Source organism: Budorcas taxicolor, chromosome 1 (genome assembly GCF_023091745.1).
Source record: "Budorcas taxicolor isolate Tak-1 chromosome 1, Takin1.1, whole genome shotgun sequence".
In the NCBI taxonomy this organism is placed as follows: domain Eukaryota; kingdom Metazoa; phylum Chordata; class Mammalia; order Artiodactyla; family Bovidae; genus Budorcas; species Budorcas taxicolor.
Window position 1 is genome coordinate 50,462,418 of NC_068910.1, and position 22,598 is coordinate 50,485,015.

Sequence of the window (22,598 nt, forward strand, 5' to 3'; positions counted from 1 at the left end):
TAGTTACAGTATTAACACTGTAATTAATACTGATTAATATACTAATTAATACTGATTAATATCAGGATTAATACTGATCAGTCCTAATACTGATCCTCTCAAAAGTGGATTCCTTCAAAGTTTTCAAGATGACTGTTCCACTTTTTGAAGGGTACTTGACTTCTCTTCTTTTCTAAGTCCCTGCTAGGATTGCTGAGTCAATGGACATGAATTTGAGCAAACCCTGGGAGATAGCAGAGGATGGAGGAGCCTGGTGGGCTATGGTGTTGCAGAGTCGGACATGACTGGATGACTGAACTACAACAATAACAACAATCTTCCAACCCCTGACAAACATTAGTTCTGTGTACCCCTGTTCTGTGCATCCATTCACTAGAGCATTTATCACATTATAACAAAGCATTTATCATAATACAGTGTTTACTCTCTAGACTAGGCAGGGATTATGTCTATTTTCTATAGCTCTGATCCTTGACCCAGTCTTTGGTACAGAATTTGTGCTCAAAAACAACTTGCTGAAGAAAGTCATGATGATTTACATGTTTATAATCATTCACGTCCATTGTAATTGACAACATCATCGAATAGCTGGCAGTGTTTATGGCTATCACCTTCAGTTAAACATTCACAAATGCTTTGAAAAACAGCAATGATAAACATTTTACTTTTGGAAAAGTTTTCCATTTCTTTGTTATTTTAGGTGTCCCTGATAATATCAGTGGGCTTCCCAGATGCCCCTCATGGTAAAGAATTCTCCTGCTGGGGCAGGAGACATAGAGAAACACAGGTTCGATCTCTGGGTTGGGAAGATCCCCTGGAGGAGCGCATGGCAACTCACTCCAGTATTCTTGCCTGGAGAGTCCCGTGGACAGAGGAGCCTGGCAGGCACAGTCCATAGGGTCGCACAGTGTCGGACAAACTGAAGTGACTTAGCATGCACATAGTATCAGTAATATTAATTTAAAAAAAAAAGAAAATTAGATGCACAGAGCAAGAAAGGAATTGGGAACCAATTTCACATCCAGTTTAGTAATGTTGAGGATGGAGCGTGCACAAGGTTCTCCACCTTGTCTGAGCTTTTTAAGAAAGCCACCATCAGCACCTCAAAAGAAACAGGTGCTCAGAAGCCCCCTCCCTTCCTGGAAATTGAGTGGTACCCTTTGACATACTGCCTGGAAGGCCCCATGGCTTGACTGAGAATCACTGCTTTTCTTGTAAACTCCTCTTTAGTAGCCGATGAAACTCTGGGCTGCTTCCACAGACATTTCAGTTCTTTTCTCCCCCACACTCCTCCTACTTCTCCATGCCATGCAGGGCCTCACTCCTCATCTGCACTCTGCTGTTTGAATGTTCCCTGTATACTCTAGTGCGCTCAGAGGAATGTTCCTTGCACACTCTATGCACACTCAGAGGCAGGTATATGGGCACGCACAAAGGAATAGGAAGTTGGTGCACTTCACACCAGGTGCAGGAGTGAGAGAGGTGTAAGAGAAAAATACTGAGATCCAAAGCTTAACTTTTTCTTTAGTGTTTCTAATACCACCAAAAAGCTGGTAGAATGCTGATTTATCTATGTTCCCCGGATGATATGAACCAATATTTACTTTGACTGCTATACACATAGCACATCTGTACTCGACACTTGCCAGCTGGGAGCCCTTGGCAAGCTGCTAGTTTGTGAGCTCCAGTTTTCTCCTATGTATCTTGTGGAGCACAGTATTGATGGGATGATTAGACAGATTATGCAAATAGAGCAGGCCGAACCCAGGGGAAGTGCTCAACAAAATGGACTACTAGTTTTTACCATTGTTAGTATTAGTACACCAGGGTTCCTAATTAATCTCAATTCTTAGCTTAACTTTCTGTATTTTATTATTTTTGAGTTATAAAGATATTTTAAAGAATAAAGATATTTTAAAGTGAATTCCTTGGCTGTCCAATGGTTACAACTCCAAGCTTTCACTGCCATGGACATGGGTTTAATAAGGAAAAAAACAGATTAAAGCACATAAAATTTAAAAAGTAGAACCCAAATTCCCATACCATTAGCAAATCCAGTTGTCTTCATTTTCCATGTTGCTGTTCAGTCCTTATCCATACATATAGGTAGTTTTTCTCCTAGTTGTAATCATTACGAAGGGAACTACTTTGGTGTATGTAAATATTTTTTCACTAGTGTTATACCCTGAAATATATTTCAGTCTCCTGAATTTTAAAGGTTCAAGTAACAATAGCTAGCCAGAATGTTAGTTTTGTCATCTACAGTAAGTTACATAGTTCTTTTTGTTTAGATACTGCTTTGCAATTTTTCATATATGCATTTTTATTTAACATGGTAATCTTGGAAGATTATAATAATGGAATATGAATTACTATAAATAACACTCCTTAGTGCTTACTATGTGCCAAGTATTCTCATCATTATTATCCCTGTTTGACTCTCAGGGAAGCCAAGTGTCTCACTCAGTCTCACAAGTCCAGTGAAACACTGAAATGAGTCTAAAGACCCAATCCTCTAGCTACTACTCCAGTCTTCTTTCCAATTTACCCCCTTCCAGAATATCCTGGTTGTTGGGTCATTAAATCTGGAGCGCTCTCAGTGTAAACAATTGTTTTGTTGGTTCCTATGAAACAAAAGTCAAATTAACCTAGGAACTCTTTTGAACAAGAAAAATTGGTTTAGGAAGCTTCATTGAGGCCTTCTCAATGGGCTTTACAGATGGTAACAAGAACAATTAAGAATATCACAAAAAACTTGGAAAAAAACAAACAAAAAAGCTATTATTTCAATGAGGTAAATTTTTTTTTTCTTTTAAAAAGGGAGTTACCACAAATGAATTTAAAAAATTCTTTTGATGTTTACTTAGAATGGGATAAATAAGATAGATATTACTATACTATCTAAAGTTGGCTTTCCTGGTGGCTCAGACTGTAAAGAATCTGCTTGCCAATGCCTGAGACCGAAGTTAGTTCCTGGGGGCTGAAAGATCCGCTGGAGAAGGGAATGGCAGCCCACTCCATTATTCTTGCCTGGAGAATCCCATGGTTAGAGGAGCCTGGCAGGTTACAGTCCATGGGGACACAAAGCATGTGACACTACTGAGTGACTAACACACTTTCAAATCCTTTGTGGCATACAATCCCTCTGGGCACTTGTAAACTTTGCCTTGGCCACACATCGTGGGCACTTATGTTGCCAGGATTAGTCTAACCTGTAGGCACTTATGGTAGCATTTATTGTCCTGAATCTTTTAGACAAGTACAACCCCAGTGAGTAAACCAAGAGCAGAAAAACCAAGCATGTCAGCAGGAAATCTAAGCAGAATGGTCTACCCTTCATTTTAAATATGAATGCTCTTTCTGTGGGTATCTTTTCTACATTTCTTTATCTAGGGGCACACTAAGTCCAAGTATCATCAGGTCAAGAGTTCTTTCTATGTGCAGTCTTTTCTTCTGGCATTATTAAAACCTCACTAAACACAAGCTGGAATCAAGATTGCCGGGAGAAATATCAATAACCTCAGATATGCAGATGACACCACCCTTATGGCAGAAAGTGAAAAGGAACTAAAAAGCCTCTTGATAAAAGTGAAAGTGGAGAGTGAAAAAGTTGGCCTAAAACTCAACATTCAGAAAACGAAGATCATGGCATCTGGTCCCATCACTTTGTGGCAAATAGATGGGGAAACAGTAGAAACAGTGTCAGACTATATTTTGGGGGGCTCCAAAATCACTGCAGATGGTGATTGCAGCTATGAAATTAAAAGACGCTTACTCCTTGGAAGAAAAGTTATCACCAACCTAGATATTATATTCAAAAGCAGAGACATTACTTTGCCAGCTAAGGTCCGTCTAGTCAAGGCTATGGTTTTTCCAGTGGTCATGTATGGAGGTCAGAGTTGGTCTGTGAAGAAGGCTGAGCACTGAAGAATTGATGCTTTTGAACTGTGGTGTTGGATAAGACTCTTGAGAGTCCCTTGGACTGCAAGGAGATCCAACCAGTCCATTCTGAAGGAGATCAGCCCTGGGATTTCTTTGGAAGGAATGATGCTAAAGCTGAAGCTCCAGTATTTTGGCCACCTCATGCGAAGAACTGACTCATTGGAAAAGACTCTGATGCTGGGAGGGATTGGGGGCAGGAGGAGAAAGGGACGACAGAGGATGAGATGGCTGGATGGCATCACCAACTCGATGGACGTGAGTCTTTGAGTGAACTCCGGGAGTTGGTGATGGACAGGGAGGCCTGGTGTGCTGCGATTCATGGGGTCGCAAAGAGTCAGACACGACTGAGCGGCTGAACTGAACTGAACCAGCACTTCAATCCAATTATTCTAGTAGTAGTAGTATTCTAGTATGGATGTGAGAGTTGGACCATAAAAAAGCTGAGCACTGAAGAATTGATGCTTTTGAACTGTGGTGTTGGAGAAGACTCTTGAGAGTCCCCTGGACTGTAAGGAGATCCAACTAGTCAATCCTAAAGGAAATCAATCCTGAATACTCACTGGAAGGACTGATGCTGAAGATGAAGCTCCAATACCTGATGTGAAGAACTGACTCACTGGAAAACACGCTGATGCTGGGAAAGATTGAAGGCAGGAGAAGGGGACGACAGAGGATGAGATGGTTGCATGGCATCACTGACTCGATGGACATAAGTTTGAGCAAGCTCTGGGAGCTGGTGATGGACAGGAAAGCTTGGTGTGCTGCAGTCCATGGGGTCACAAAGAGTCAGACCCCACTGAATGACTGAACTGCACCCGCATCTGTCACTCTTGTTTAAAAGGTTCTAGACAGGTGCTTAGAGTTGTGATTGCTATTTACACAAAGTCAAAGTTAACTGCTATGGCATGCTGTAAAAACAGGACCAATCTGTTCACTGACATTCATCCCTGTCTCCTTTTGGGCAAATTGAGACCTTTGGTGAGATGTTCTTTACTTTTTTACTTGCATCCTTCCTGTACTATGCTTGTTTCCTGAGGTATTCACCTACCCACAACTACCTACTTTATTAACTGTCTAGTTGAAGTTTTTAAAAATTCTGTAAGTGCCATCACAAAGACATTCCCATGGGAGCATCACATGTGCCCAGTTTCCTATTAATATAACTACATTAAAGTGCCATTCAAGTTCTTTAGATTCTCTCTGTGTGGGTGCCTAAAGTATCTTATTCATTCACTCAACACATAAATTAAATATTAGCATTGCTAAAATTATAGACACAATGACTAATGCCCAGAGGAAGATACATAAAATAGCATAAATTCAAAAAGGAGACATAACTTCTAAAACTAAATTGCTTATAAGTATTTGGCCTTGTAATTTCTACTTTAAGATCCTCAGAAACTGGACATTTTAGAATTTATCTTTTGTTTGTAATTTACGTTTGGTTGATCTCTCTTATGAGATCGAGAGTTTGTCCTATTAAATCCATCAGACTTTTGAATGTATTAATTTGAAAAAGATAAATGTGGTACTTTGATAGCCATAGAATATAATCTATTAAAATGATGCATTAAGTATGAATTCTTTTAATACTGCTATAATTAGCAATTATTTTATGCTTCAAACAAGTGTTAGTTTCTGCATATTTTTTGTTTCCAAATTTGCCCAAATCCTGCAATCCAGATTCTATGATTTTCATTTTAAAATTCAAGAAATTGAGATTTAGTGAGTGACTTGAAACACTGATCTCAGAATTGATATCAAAGAGTAATTCAGTTTTTCTTTATGAACTGGTATAAAGAAAACCACCACTTGTTTATTAACTGGTCATATTTTGTTTCCTTGGGTGGGTATATTTTTTAGGTCCTTCCCCTCTTTCTTTCTTTCTCTTTCCTTTCTTCCCTTCCTCCCTCCCTCCTTCTCTTCCTAAATGCATATAAGATACATGACAGGATGGCAATTATAAATAAAAATAATAACTATAAACACTCATGTACAAGTGATCCAGCTTAAAAACAGCTCTATCAACACCTTCACTGATTCTCACCCTATGCTACGGCTTCCTGGGGAGTTTCCGAAGACAAGTTAATGGAGGAGGAAAACGATAGTATCTCAGTCTCTTTGCACTGCTGTAGCAAAAAAACCACAGTGAGTAGCTTTTAAACAATAGATATTTACTTCTCACGGTTCTGGAGTCTGGTTTCAGAGAGGGCTATGACTGAACTGACATTATCCAATGGTGATATGGCAGTTTTTGTGATCTCATGCATTCCCTATGTTAGAGTTCCAAACTCTTCTACTTGAAAATCTGGGTAGACTTAGGCAAAAGGGGTGAGTTCATGGCTATGTCAATCTATTTCACCTTTGCCTCTCAAAGTCCACTTCCCCACTGTCTCTTATACTTTCCATCCTGCTCTCTCTGCTCAGGGAGGCTGACCTGTATGGCATTTATAATGATCTGTCATCTAAAATTGCACATAAAATACATGACGCAGAGTTAATATTTGAATTTCAGATAAATAACAAAATTTTAGTATGTTCTATGAAGTATTTAGGATATATGAAAAATTCATTTGTTGTTAATCTGAAATTGAAATTTACCTACATGTCCTGCACTTTTAATTTGCTTAGTTGTGTAACCCTACTTCCATCCTCTTTGGTTTTTGGCTGAGAATCTCCCCTGGGGAACGTCAACAGGGAGGTAGGGGCGGGAGTCCACAACGCACACTTTCCTGCCTCCATCTGTGTGAGTTCCTTCACTGAAGCCCACTGCTCCTTGTAAAGAGACTTTTTCCATGGGACTCTCCTTCCAGGCTCCAGGGACCAGTTTTTCCCCTTGATCCTGAGAGATGGAGACAGCTCTACTGGTGTTCGCAGTTTTGTGTTACTGTACCATCCCTGTGATCACCTCAGATCTCATCATAGCTTTGTAAACAGTCTCTTTGAAAATTAACCCTCCTTAAATTATCTTACTGACAGAGCACTGCCTAGACCTAAGTCAAGGTATTTCCAAAAAGTTGATTCTGTTGCAGAGTGAAACATAAATAGAATTTAATCTTACAATTTCTTGTTTCCCTTTGGATCTGTTGGAGTCCTTGACGTGTTTAGCCAGAGGGTGTGTCTCCATCCTCATGGAACTTACGATCTAATAAAGACATCGAATGGGAAGGAGACCAACTTCAGTTCATCTCCAAAGGAAGGTAACTTTTCCAGTGAGACTCAGAAAGTTTAATAGGAAATTTAAAGCATATTTTCCAAAGATTTACCACCAGAACATGCCAGAACCGTAGTTCTTATGAGGTTCACTTTCTAGGCACCATTCTAGTCAAGATTTATTGAGCATATACTATAAGCCAGGTGTTGTTCTTAGCACTTTTCATATATTTACCAATTTAGTCCTCTCTAAACTCTGTGATGTAGATACAGATATTAAAACTATTTTCCAGCTAAAAAATTTAAGCAGAGAAAGGTTATTTTCCCAAGTAGTTTCACAAGAAGGATAAGTGGTGGGACCAGGGTTTGTGTCCATTTAGATAGGCTCCAGAGCTCAGATGCCCACCCATCATGCCTCAGGGTCATGTCTTGCTCCAAATGAGGGCTGCTCTTAATTCTTGTGTGCCAACTGCAAAAAAGCACCTGAGATAAGGCAACTGATATGGGTATCTGGAGCAGTAGCCTGCCTGGTGTTGGGCAAAGGGTTGGTCTTTTGTGCAATGAGATGCTGAGCAAGCCCACTTTTGGCTGTTCCCGGAGTTCGTCTGCACAGGGGATGGATGGTCTCTAGTTCGCAGAGAGCAGCAACAGCTGAGGGCCTTGTTTTCCTCTGGCCTTTCAGAGGAGCTGGTTGGCCTGTTGCCTCCAACTCTCCCAGCAAGACCTCACCCTCCAAACTTATTCTTCAGAAATTGGCTATACTGAATCTTCTACCTCCCTTCAACTCCTAAAAGTCACCATGTTATGGGAACTTTGAATTTTTCTCTGAACCTCAATTATTCCCATTCCAACATAGAGAGAGCATTTTCTTTCTAACGATATGAGACCATCTAATTAAGGAAGGTAGTTAGAACAGGGAAAAGGAGAAGGATGTAAGAGGGAGAGATGTAGAAACAAATTAAATTATTAGTATTATCGTTTTCAGATAGCATAGTTGTCTACTTGAAAAGCACAGGGAACTAACTTAAAGACTATTAAAACTCATTAGAAGATAAACCAGGTCCTACTGTATAGCACAGGGAACTATATTCAAAAGCCTTTAATAACCATAATGGAAAAGACTATGAAAAAGAATATGTGTGTGTGTGTGTGTGTGTGTGTGTGTGTGTATGTGTGTATCTGAATCACTTTGCTGTACACCAGAAGTGTGTGTGTGTGTGTGTGTGTATCTGAATCACTTTGCTGTACACCAGAAACTAACACAACACTGTAAATCAACTACAATAAAAAAAAAATGGTGTTGGGAAAGTTGAACAGCAGCATGTAAATAAATGAAGTTAGAACACATTCATTTACCAAACACAAAAATAAACTCAATATGGCTTAAAGGCATAAACAGAAGGCACGACACCATGAAACTCCTAGAAAACATCATAGGCAAAACATTCTCTGACATAATTTGTGCCAATGTTTTCTTAGGTCAGTATCCTAAGGCAATAGAAATAAAAACAAAATTTAACAAACAGGACCTAATCAAACTTACAAACTTTTGCACAGCAAGTGAAAGTGAAAGTCTCTCACTCGTGTCCGACTCTTTTCTTTCTTTCTTTCTTTTGTTAAAAAATTTTTACTTTTACTTTATTTTACTTTACAATACTGTATTGGTTTTGCCATACATTGACATGAATCCACCACAGGTGTACATGAGTTCCCAATCCTGAACCCCCCTCCCACCTCCTACCCCATATCATCTCTCTGGATCATCCCTGTGCACCAGCCCCAAGCATCCTGTATCCTGTATCGAACATAGACTGGCGATTCATTTCTTACATGATAGTATACATGTTTCAGTGCCATTCTCCCAAATCATCCCACCCTCTCCCTCTCCCTTAGAGTCCAAAAGTCCGTTCTATACATCTGTGTCTCTTTTGCTGTCTCGTATACAGTGTTATCATTACCATCTTTCTAAATTCCATACACAAAAATAAACTCAAAATGGATTAAAGATCTAAACGTAAGACCAGAAACTATAAAACTCCTAGTGTCCAACTCTTTTCGACCCCATGGACTATGAAGACCATGGAATTCTCTAGGCCAGAATACTGGAGTGGGTAGTCTTTCTCTTCTCCAGGGGATCTTCCCAACCCAGAGATTGAACCCAGGTCTCCTGCATTGCAGGCGGATTCTTTACCAGCTGAGCCACAAGGGAAGCCCTTTGCACAGCAAAGGAACCTATAAACAAAACAAAAAGACAGCTTACAGAATGGGAGAAAATATTTGCAAATGATCCAACTGACAAAGGCTTAATTTACAAAGTATACAAAGAGCTCATACAACTTGACAACAACAACAAAAAACCAAACAGCCCAATAAAAGAATGGGCAGAAGACCTAAACAGACATTTATCCAAAGAAGAAATACAAGGGCTAATAGGCACATGAAAAGATGCTCAACATAGCTAATTATTACAGAAATGCAAATCAAAACCATAATGAGGTATTACCTCACACAGGTCAGAATGGCCAATAAAAATCTACAAATAAATGCTGGAAAGTGTGTGAAAAAAAGGAACCTGCTTATACTGTTGGTGGGAATATTAGTTGGTGCAGCCACTATGGAAAACAGTATGGAGGTTCCTCAGAAAGCTAAAAGTAGAGCTACCATATGATCCAGCAAGTGGGCATATATCCAGACAAAACACTAATTCAAAAAGATCCATGCACCCCTATGTTCATAGCATCACTACTCACAATAGCCAAGACATGGAAACCACCTAAATGTCTATCAGTAAATGAATGGGTAAAGGAGATGTGGTACATATATGAATGGAATCACGCTGCTGCTGCTGCTGAGTCGCTTCAGTCGTGTCTGACTCTGTGTGACCCCACAGGTGGCAGCCCACCAGGCTCCCCCGTCCCTGGGATTCTCCAGGCAAGAACACTGGAGTGGGTTGCCATTTCCTTCTCCAATGAATGAAAGTGAAAAGTCAAAGTGAAGTCGCTCACTGGTGTCCAACTCTTAGTGACCTCATGGACTGCAGCCCACCAGGCTCCTCCATCCATGGGATTTTCCAGGCAAGAGTACTGGAGTGGGGTGCCATTGCCTTCTCCGGAATGGAATACTACTCAGTCATAAAAAAGAATGAAATAATGCCATTTGCAGCAACATGGATGGAGACTATCATACTAAGTGAAATAAGTCAGAAAAAGACAAATACCAATATCACTTATATGTGGGATCCAAGCTATGACACAGATGAACCTATCTGTGAAACAGAAACAGAATCATGGACGCAGAGAGCAGACTGGCAGTTGCCCAGAAGGAGGGGGTTGGAGGAGAGATGGAGTGGGAGGCTGGGATTAGCAGATGTGAGCTTTTATGTACAGAATGGATACATAACAAGGTCCTAATGTATAGCACAGAGAACTATACTCAATACCTTATGATAAAACATAGTAGAAAGCACATAAAAAAGAATATGGACCACTGGACCATATTCTTTACCACTGGACCTAGTGGTAAAGAATCTGCCTACAATGCAGGAGACCCGCATACATACAGATATAACACCAAAAGTTACTACATGCCCGACACACACACTAGGCACTTAGTCTGTAACTGCTGAAGCAGTAAACAGGGGACAAAACTGGAGATTTTAGTAAGTGGTGAGAGGTGTCTTGTTTCTGAATGGGAAGACATATTACCAAATGGATGTTGAGTGTCACCAACATAATCATCAATTTTATTTTCTGTAGTCCAATATTTGCAATGTTTGAACTCGGACAAGACAATGAACTCTCCTGAGTTTTTATTTCCTTGTCTTTACAATTTAAATCACCCCCATGTAGTTGTCAAAACAACTAAATAAAAAAATTGCCTTTGAAAGCTCTATAATGTGACTAATTATACATATGCTCTTTGGTAAGAGAAGTCAGACCTGTTGGTGGAGTCGTGCCACAGAAAAGAAGTCACTCTGTGGATCCACACTAAGATCCTGTTCTCTCCTGCCGGGACTCAGGCACTCACACACATTGCCACTGATCCCCACGACCGTGCGGGCAGCCAGGGAAACAGGTGTCAGATTCAGGCTCCTTGATACTACTTAGAATGACCAGGCAGAACATGCGTTCAGTTTGAGGACCGCCTCGGGGATCTTTGTGCTCTGATGTGTTGCTCTTTCAGCCTCCTCGTGAGTGACAATGGCAGAACATCCTGCAGGTGACTACCCATCCCATGTACATTAAAAGAGAATTGTGACCCCCGCAGAGTTACAAGGGGCTTCCCTGGTGGCTCAGAATATGCCAGCAATGCTGGGGACCAAAGTTTGATCTCTGGGTTGGGAAAATCCCCTGGAGAAGGGAATGGCAACCCACTCTAGTATTCGTGCCTGGAAAATCCCATGGACAAAGAAGTCTGGTGGCTCCACAGTGTCGCAAAGAGTTGGACATGACTGATCAGCTAACACTTTCACTTTCTTTTGGAGCTACTGGGTTTAGTAGAAAGCATAGAGGAGTATGACATTACAGGCAGATATTTTAAACTTTTTAACATAGAGGAAAAAGTGGGCAGAAGAGTTTGAGAGTCCTCTGCAGAGAATCCAACTGGAGCTTACATGGCTCCTAAACTGTGCTTACCCACCCACCCTCCTCCAACCTCCATCCTAATTCCTGCTTCAAGATTTGAGATCCCTGGGGAGAGCACTTCCTTGGAGTTGGTTGTGAGAAAGCAGCCACCCCTGAAAAGAAATGGAGCACATCAAATGCGGGACTGTTCCAAATTAGTCTTGAAGCTGGGAGCTGATAATGTAAATTACCTTGGTAGGACCACCTAACGGGAGCTTTCTTTGGAAAGTCTATTTTTAACTCAGGCCGAGAGCAACAAAGACCCAGCAAGAAGACTGCTCCCGCCTGACAAATGACGGAACGCACACACCCTGGAGTGGGCTTCCCATCCCCTTCCTCCAGCGCCACACTGGGAAGGAGGAAGGTACAGCCTAAGGATTAAGGATGTCAGCAAAGGCTGCACAGCCTCAGTTTCTGGCACGGTTGTGAGGATCCCAATTTTTCTCCATTTCAGTGGTGGAATTCTGTATTTTAAGGGACTGGAGAGTGGTAGGGAACTTCTCAGCTGAAGCACTGTCTAAACACAGCATGCCATCCCAGGACATGATCGGCATGGCGGTTGCCCCTTTCTGCACCTCGGCAGCTTTCCTCACTAGCAGGTGAAGGATGATTCTGTCTTTGCATATTTGTGCTTTTCCAGCCCCTTCACCGTTCCCGTGACCACCTCGCTTCCCACCCTCTGTCCCTCTAAAAGTTAAACAAAGAAAAATTTGTGAAGGAAAACAATACAGGACACCATCTCTTGCCTAAACTATTAAAATCAACTCCCAGATGGTTTTTCTTTTTCTTGTCCTCCTCATTCTTCTGAAAAAGTGCCGAAGGGATATTTCCAAAACAAGCTGACTGTGAACCCCTTGTAAGTCTACAGGCTCCTCCAAGGAAGTAGTCATCTTTGTGTCTTTGGCTCTGGACCTAGTGCCTGGCACACGGTAGATGCGGAACCAATGTTTGCTTAATTGGGACAGAACTGAAGGTCTGTCATTCATTAACATGCATGACCAAGCTTTCTCCTCAACCCGAGTGGAGGTCTTGTGTGGCTCCCCACTTCCACCAAATTACCACAGGCTGCATGACCTCACAGCTAGTCCATAAAACACATTGTTCTACAAGTGATTCCTTGGCAAGAAACTGGAATTACCTAACAAGGCATTAGTGGAAACACTCAAGCTGGAAAACCTTTGAGTCCTGTGTTACAGCCTTCCACTAACCCATGGGAGGTGCTCTGCTGAACAACCCATATGTCAAAGGTGTGCCTTAAAGGCTGTTCTTCTAAATTGCTAATATTAGACATTTATGACAAACAAAGCAGCAGTTTCACACAGTTCAATATATTTATTGAGAGCCCACTAAATGCTGAGGCTTTAAGGGATGTAGAGGGAGAATAGGCAGACCCAGTTTCTGCCTTCATGGACTTGAAAAGTCTCACGTATAACACATGCCCTGAGCTTTTTGACACCGGACGGTCAGGTGCCCCAGGAGTACATAATGGAAGGTGAGCAGGCAGCATCTGCTACCTTGCCAAAATCCATATTCTCCTCTTATTCCTGGGAATACAGCAGGATGAGACTACCCCATCTCTTTTGCAGTCAGGCATGGCCCTGTGACTGATGGAATGTGCAAAGACGTGATGTGTGCTGATGTTCAGTTTGGCCTATAAAATCACCCATATACACTCCTCTGTGCTCTTACCCTGATCCAGCTGCCTGGGCTGGAGGTTATCATGGTGATCTTGGAAGCCGCTTGTTGAAGGAGTTGATAACTACATGAGCCTGTGCACTTGAATGATCCTGCCTTGCATGGCTACATGAGCGAGACACATAGTTCTACTGGGTATGAGCCATTTTTGTGCTGAAGTCTATTTGTTATATACAGCAGTTAGATTTACCCTAATAATACAAGAGACTATTTAGTTTAAGTCAGAAGAGGCCTGGTGGAAGTAACATTTGAGTTGGGACCTGAAAGGTGAACTAAAGTTATCTGGGCCATGCCTGAAGGGGAAAGTTAGAAGGCTGCCGGATAGTGTCTGTAAAGGTGCTGAGGAAGCATCTGGGGAGTGGAAGAGAGGTCAGTAAAGTTGGGAAGCAGGTGGCCTGAAATACACTCAGAGAGGAAGGCTGAGGCCAGATTCCATAGGATCTTTCAGTGGTATTAAGGATTTTCAATGATATTAAGGGTTTTTTTTTTTTTTTTTCTGGGGGAAGAGCAGGAACCCTCAAAGGAGTTGAACCAGAGAAGTGACCTATTGCTCAGCTACATGTAAGCATTTTGTGGAAACATACATGTAACACTGTCCTCTTGGTGGCTCTGGTCCCTGATACTTGCCCTTGCATAGAGTTCCCTATCCCTGAGGACGAGTGTGCTTGTGAAAATGAAACACAATCAAATTACTTTCTCCTCCTTCACCAGTTCCTCCTCTCTTCTGCCTTGCAGCTTGAGATTTGTGAAATTTTAAAGCAAAGGAACAAGGAGTTACTTCCTTAGATAGACAGAAGAGCAAGTCCACGAAGGCAGAAGTGTTTCTGCCTTTCTTTGGTGTTTCTGCATTCGCAAATTTCCTTATCTTAGTCTTATTCCTAGAGTGTACTTCCTTCACTTCTAGTGTCTAGTATAGGAACACAGTATGTATTTAGTTTTTCAATAATTTAATAACAAAAATTTGGAGAGGGCCTACTCTGTGCCAAGAACTCTCTTAGCCTCTAGAATTGATGTAACAGTGAGTGGAGGAGGCAAAATTCACGTTTTGTGAATTTTACATTTTAGGGTATGAGATGGACAATAAGAAATATCATGCCATCATGCCAGTCAGTATAAATATCATGGGGAAAAAATAAAACAAGGAAGCAACCAACGAGGGGCTGCTATTCTACTAATATATAGATTTGCCAGGGAAGGGTTTTATTTGGAAATAACATTTGACTCAAAACCTGAGTGAAATGAGAAAGTAAGCCATGGCAATATCTGGAGGAAGAACTGTAGAGAAAGAAGGAGAAGCAAAGGTGAAACTCCTTGGATGGGAGTGTCTGGCATGAAGTTCATGAATGTGTCAGGGAAAGAGATGGTCAAAGAGATCCCTAACTGAACCATTCTTATTTCAGGAAACACTGCACTTCACTGAGGACAAACATCAGAGGCTTAACACTGCAGGACAGTGCTAAAGGGGGACAGACTTCACTAAAATAATCCAGTCAGTCACTGGACAAATAAAAAATCAAATAATAATAATAGGCCCAAGAAGGGGTACCAATATCCAGCCACAGTTGTTACAATATTTTATCTGAAGTATCTAGTTTCCAACAAAATTTATAAGGAATGCAAAGAAATAGGAAAATATGATCCATTTATCATAAAAATGCAGGCAATGGCAATTGCTTCTAAAAGAGACCAGATGTCATATAAAAAAACTTCAAAGTAGCCATTATAAATATGTTAAAGAACTAAAGAAAAGAATGTTTAAAGGAGTAAAAGAAGGTATGATGATAATGTTCCACCAAACAGGAAACATCAATAATGAGACAAAAATCATATTAAAGGGCAAAGTGAAGCTTCTTAAATTGAAAGTAGGGTAAGTGAAATAAAAAATTCACTTGAGGGACTCAACAATAGATTTCAACTGTCAGAAGAAAGAATTGGCAGACTTGAGGATAGAGCAATAGAAATTATGTAATCTGAAGAAGAGAAAAAAATAATAAAAATAAACAGAGCCTCAGAGAAACACTAGTGCATTAAGTGTGCCAACATGTATATGATGACACCAGAAATAGGGAAGCTGAAAACAACAGAAAAAATACTGATGAAATAATGGGGATGGAAACATCCCAATTTTATGGAAAAATGCTAACTTAAACATCTAGGAAGCTCAACAAACTTAAAGTAGAATAAACGTGCAAAGAGACACAAATAGATACATCATAGCAAAAATGCTGAAAGCCAAAGACAAGATCTGGAAAAGCATCAGGAGAAAAATGATTCATTATTAACAAGGGAACCCAATGAGATTAACATCTGACTTCTCAGTAGAAATAATTGAGATCAAAAGGCAGTGGAAAAAGAGTATTCAAAGTGCTGGAGGAAAAAAACCTGTCAATCAAGAACCCTAGGATTCAGAAAACTAAGATCATGGCATCTGGTCCCATCACTTTGTGGCAAATAGATGGGGAAACAGTGTCAGACTTTATTTTTTTGGGGCTCCAAAATCACTGCAGATGGTGACTGTAGCCATGAAATTAAAAGACGCTTACTCCTTGGAAGGAAAGTTATGACCAACCTAGATAGTATATTGAAAAGCAGAGATATTACTTTGCCAACAAAGGTCTGTCTAGTCAAGGCTATGGTTTTTCCAGTGGTCATGTATGGATCTGAGAGTTGGACTATGAAGAAAGCTGAGTGCCGAAGAATTGATGCTTTTGAACTGCGGTGTTGGAGAAGACTCTTGAGAGTCCCTTGGACTGCAAGGAGATCCAATCCATCCATCCTAAAGGAGATCAGTCCTGGTTGTTCATTGGAAGGACTGATGCTAAAGCTGAAACTCCAATACTTTGGCCACCTCATGGGAGGAGCTGACTCACTGGAAAAGACCCTGATGCTGGGAGGGATTGGGGGCAGGAGGAGAAGGGGACGACAGGGGATGAAATGGCTGGATGACATCACTGACTCAATGGACATGAGTTTGAGTGAACTCTGGGAGTTGGTGATGGACAGGGAGGCCTGGCGTGCTGTGATTCATGGGGTCGCAAAGAGTCGGACACGACTGAGCGACTGAACTGAACTGAACTGAACTGAGGAGTGATGTCATCAACATTTAATGACATAGGTTGTTTCTAACCTCACTCCTCCTCACAATAAGAACAACTAACAACTACTCAAGAACATTTTCACCACTGAGAGACTCATAGAACGTGGAGATGGGGCTGAATCCCTGCCCGGCACCACAGAGACCAAGATAGACAGCATTAGAAGGGTAAGAGAAGTGGTTATATCTGGGCCGGATGTCTAACATTGAAGCACAACTCCAGTGAGAAGTTCATGTAGCCAGGTAGTTGTTTACAACAAGGAAAGACTAAACTAAACATTTTTTCTGAAATGTATTACTTTCCAGTCAGGTAGACCTGAAAAGTGCTGTGAACAAGCTGCAGGGAACAGGCTGGGGGCTGCTCAGCTCTTTAATTTTCAGTTGCTTTGTGGTCTAGACTGCAAAACAGATTGCTGGAAGGCATTTGTAATGCATTTCCCATGGCCCTTGCTGGGACTCTGGGAGAGAAAACTGACACTTTTCAGGACACTGCTTTGTGGTAGGTACTGGGCTAAATTCATGAGTCCAATTTTAAGGAGAAGAAGACAGATTGAGAATGTTCAAATGGTGTACCCAAGGACAGACAGCTAAGAAAACCAAAGGCAAGGTTTATACCAAGGTCCAAAGCCCCCTGATATTTCTACTAAACCATAGTCTTCTTTTATAGGTTAAGTAAAGTTAAAAAGCAAACCAACTTATTTCTCCAAATCTGTCCCCAGATGTCTGTTCTGTAGAGGAACTATATTTTCTCAGGCAAAACCCATTGTGTGAAAATACTGAACATGAAGCAGAGGTTGGCAAACTCTTTTATAAAGGGAAAGACAGTCAATCTTTTAGGTTTTGTGAAGCTTACCATCTCTTATCCTAATTGCTCACTCTGCTGCTATACTGTGAAGGCTGCCTTATTGCAGATAATATGTAAACAAACAGGTGTGACTGTATTCCAGTGAAACTTAGGGACACTGAAATTTGAATTTCATATAATTTTCACTTGTCATGGTATTTATTTCTTTCCATGCCTCTCAATCATTAAGAAAGCTTTTCTTAACTCCTGGACTGTACAAAAACAGGATGAAGGATTTGGTTTGGTGTGCAGGCCATAGTTTGTATAGTAAATGAGTTTGTATATGAACAAGTTCTGTTCTGAGAGTGAATTCATGAGTCCAATTTGTTCTAAGTCCAACAAAGTTAGCCTAGGTACCTAAGTAACACAATTGGCTATAAAGTATTGTACTGTAATAGATTTATAATATTTCTCACACAAATAATACATAAATACAAAAAATTAAACATTTTTAATCTTGCAGTAAAAAGTGAAAGTGAAATCCGCTCAGTCCTGTCTGACTCTTTGTGACCCCATGGACTATATAGTCCATGGAATTCTCCAGGGCAGAATACTGGAGTGGATAGCCTTTCCCTTCTCCAGGGGATCTTTCCAACCCAGGCATTGAATTCAGGTCTCCCACATTGCAGGCGGATTCTTTACCAGCTAAGCCACAAGGGAAACCCAAGAATACTGGAGTGGGTAGGCGAACCCTTCTCCAGCGGATCGTCCCAACCCAAGAATCAAACCGGGGTCTCCTGCATTGCAGGCAGATTCTTTACCAACTTAGCTATCAGGGAATCCACAATCTTGCAGTATGGCACCTTGGAAAGTACAGTGATACAGTACAACAGCTGACATACAAGTGCTGGCATCCAGCGAACAGGAAAGAGGAGTTACTGACTGGAGGAGGGAGAGGAGGTGGGAGAAGGCAGAGCTCAAGGATCATCAGCAATAGGAGACACAGGGCAGGCTGCTGTAAAGGTTCTATACTATTGCACTCTAAATAGTGCTGTACACTGAAGCACAACCACTTGTCAAGTTGTGCACATGACAATGTACACCAGACGCGGGAACTAACTTACGTGATTGGACATGTGAACGAATGTTCACCCCTTTGAAAGTTCGCAACAGAAGGTTTGTAAGTAGGGAACTTACTACACACACACACACACACACACACACACACACACACACACTGCTTGATGGTACTCTGATCATTAAATTCCTTGAATCTAGAGGGTCTTTCTCATGCTGAATTTCATTTTTAATGCAACACACAGTGCTGAAATAGCAGTGTTTCAGAATGAGTAGAGGAGATACAGAACATGCTATGAGTAGGAAACAAACGACAAGCAACACAAATAAAAATGAGATGTGCTGAACTTCTAGAACATGGTTATGCACAAGTAATGTATTGATCAATTTGTTGAAACAATACTAGGTTTCTGTGTTTAATTTAAAACAGTCTCAAATAGGATTTTATAGAATTAATTTTTAGAGCAATCATTCAATCGAAGATTGAATAGAGACTCTTGTTAAATGAGTATAACAGAAAAAAGCCTTTAATGGGATTCAATTATTTTGCTGTTTGGCTAGTAACGTTGGAGTAGACTTCATGGTTAAAGGAAAAAAAGAGAAAAAAAGGAGGAATGAGTTTTACAAATGATTGAATGACAAGGGCTGTCTCTGGTTGGGAAACCATTTATCATATTTCATGTTCAAAGAATTGAATTAATGAAAATAACACCTAGCATTTGTGTAATATTTCATTAGTTACAAAAAAAGCTTCCCCATATGGCATCTTATTTAATTCACGTATTGATAAATGCTTTGCTGAAGTAGGTGTTTCACTAGCTTAATAATGGAAACTGAGGTTTGTAAAATTTAAGCGATTTTCAAGTTCACTTAAGAACTTGTGTTTAGAACTGGAACTCAAATATGTTCCGAGTCTTGTTTGACTGTCCTTTGGGATGTTGCTGGTATTGCATGAAAAAGAAAGTTCTATGACCAAACTATTTGAAAAATGCTGAGATAAACTGGTGTCTGCTTCAGGACTCCCCAGAACCTTTCATTAACTAACATGAAATGTAAATTCCCAAAAGGAGAATATAGGAGGTGGTGTTTCTCAAATTTATTTGGTTCTAGAATCCTTTCTAGAAACAGTGATCAAGTCCCTGTGTTTCATGTGGCCCTGAATAAGAATTAAGATTGGGCAAATTACCTAAACCTCTCTACATCCCTGTGTCCTTGTCTCTAAATGGAGGGATAATGATAGCTTTTCCACAGGGTGGTTGTGAGGGTTCAAAGAGTTGATGCACTTGGACCAGTGTCTGCTATATGTAATTACTTAATTACAAGTAATTGCTGAATTACACATAACTGTTTGATAGCCACATATACATCTGGCACACACATCGGCAAATCCAATCTCTTTTTAAAGATGAAGAGCGATTCAGGGAAATGAAATGATTCTCTCAAGGTCATGAGGCCAGGAAGAGGGAGCTGGAATACAGACAAGTCTTCTAAACCCAAGGGCACAGTTTTATTTATCAAAACAAGAAAAATGAAACCATATATCCATTTTGACATTCAGGTCTGAATGAAAACTGGAAGATCATGGTCCTTACCTAAAATTTTTTAAAAGAGATAAAATAAACATCTGAATATTTGTCGAGAGAGGGATGTCTGGCTGGTATTTTTGCTCACTTTCTGTCTGAGGGGTGCATTTTCCTCTTTGATGAGATTGATTTGTAACTCCCTGCACTGCTAAACCACTGATCTCAATTTAACTATACAACTTGGGAGAGCTGGAGCTGTGCCATTTTCCCAGAAAATGATTAAGACCAACTCTAAGAATATTGTGAACTTTATCAGGAAAATCAATTCCTCTAACAAGGAAGTGAATCACTATTGATTTTTTCCCTCTCTAATTGGACTCTGAGCCCTGATGGCGTTTCATAAGTGGTGGCAGCTTGCTTTCAGCAAATGCGTTTTTCACTCAGCAGTGGAGCATAGCATGCTCTCCAACACCTGTGACATTCTCTTTCTTTCTCTAATTTGTATTCCAACTTGAAGGTGAACACAGAAGCTTTCAGACACCTGCTATTCACAGCAACATGATGTTCATGAGACTTTTGTTGCCCTAAATGGACAATTTCTGTGTTCCTGTAATACGTAGATATATGGGGGTTGTGGAAAGGGCTTGGTACAACACAGATGATGCACAATGAGAAAATGGCTAAGATGTAACTAAGGTGACTGGTGAAGCAGCAAGCCATACACTCTCAATCCAAGATCCCTACAGGGATGTGCCCCTTAATTTATGATATTTGAATTACTTATAGTACAAAAAGGAAAGTTTCCAAATTATTTTTATCAGATGGATACACATTTTTAAAAAACTCTGCCAAATATAGTACAATAGAAAAAAAAAAAACTACAGACCAAATTTAGTTATAAATACTCATGCAAATATCTTAAAGTACAAGTGTATTCCAGTGTACCTGCTGTGCCTGATGCTTAGGAGATGTAGTAATGGTCAAGTTGCAGTGCCTGTCCTCAAGTAGCCTAAATTTAGACTGGGATTTCAAACCAGAAAAATGATTTTACTACACAGTCAGGTAAGATAAGGACAACTGCAGATAACCCATATATTGCTAGGAAGGCTCAAAGGAAAGCAACTGGTAATATTTGGTTTGGGCATATGAATAACAATTTGGAAGAGCTGCTCTTTGAGTTGAATGGTGAAGAAAATCATGGTTAAAGGTCTCAGTTCTGCCCTTGTTCTGCCAAGTCCAAATCCCAAGTCTGGGACTTCATTATTTTATGCTGTTTAATTGATGTATCTTCAGATGTGGGCTCATCTCTAGAGTCTGGGTACCTTGAATAATACAGGGACATAGTAGGTTATTCTTGGAACAGATCACTTTCCTCAGGTAACTGTTGCTGCTGCTGCTGTTGCTGCTAAGTCGCTTCAGTCGTGTCCGACTCTGTGCGACCCCAGAGACAGCAGCCCACCAGGCTCCCCCGTCCCTGGGATTCTCCAGGCAAGAACACTGGAGTGGGTTGCCATTTCCTTCTCCAGTTCATGAAAGTGAAAAGTGAAAGTGAAGTCGCTCAGTCACGTCGACTCCTAGCGACCCAATAGGGAACAGATAGCAAACATGACCACAATTCTTTGTAGCATCTCCCATCAAGAAGTGGAATTTGAGACTTCCTTGGCTGTCTGTCCAGTGGCTAAGACTCTGTGTTCCCAATGCAGGGGGCCCTGGTTCAATTCTTGCTCAGGGAACTAGATTCCACATGCCACAACTAATACCTGGAGCATCCCCCAAAATAAAAAAAGTAAATATTATAAAAGAAGCAAAATCTGTTTCCTTATCCCTTGAATCTGGGTTGGCTTTTCCATTGACTTGGATTAGCAATGGGATGAAAACGGCAGTGTACCAGTTTCATGCCTGGTCTTTAAGAGGTCTTATATTTCCACTTACTGTTATTTTCTTCTTTATTGTGTTTTGTTTTGCTAACATTTGTATTTATTTTTTAATAGGATTACAGAGCTGGAAAGGGTCTTGGAGATCTTGTCCTCACTCTTTTTAAAAAAATTTTATGCTGTAGTATAGTCGATTCACAATGTAGTGTTTGTGTCAGCTGTCCTGCCACTTGATTCAATTATACATAGACATATATCTGTTCTTTCTTTTTCTCTTTTCCTGTATAGTTTATTACAGTGTTGGGTAGAAGTCCCTGTGCAATACAGTAGATCCTTGACTCTATTTTTATATAAAAATATGGAACAGTTTCCAAATTTGCATGTCATCCTTGCACAGGAGTCATGCTAATATTCCCGTATGGTTCCAACTTTAGTATATGTGCTGCCGAAGCAAGCACTCATCCTCATTCTTTTAAACTTCTGAGAATCTTCTAAATTATAACCAATGCTCTTATGACAATTTCACATACACACTTCCCAGCCATAATTTGGCGCAGGCTCTTTTAAATTTCTGGAACTGTCCACCATTCCCTTTCACTGAGGAGAAATTCACTGATTTTTAAAAGATTTATATGTTATTGAGGTACATAAGTTCCATGTGTACAATACTATATTTCTACCTCCATATATCTTAGTTTGCTCATCACCAAAAATTTAGTTTCCATACATGACCATACAGTTGATACCCATTTTGCCCTACCTCACTCCCCTCCTCATCTGGCAACCACCACTCTGTTCTCTGTATCTACATGTCTGTTTTGGTTTTGATTGTTC

The 22,598-nt window shown here is 40.5% G+C and overlaps 1 non-coding gene across 1 annotated transcript; it reads right to left on the reverse strand.

The window, feature by feature from the left end:
* Nucleotides 1-22,116: 22,116 nt before the first annotated feature.
* On the reverse strand, nucleotides 22,117-22,222 carry LOC128058088 (U6 spliceosomal RNA). The gene has a single exon (XR_008200399.1). It is a non-coding gene; the product is annotated as a U6 spliceosomal RNA (small nuclear RNA).
* Nucleotides 22,223-22,598: the final 376 nt, after the last annotated feature.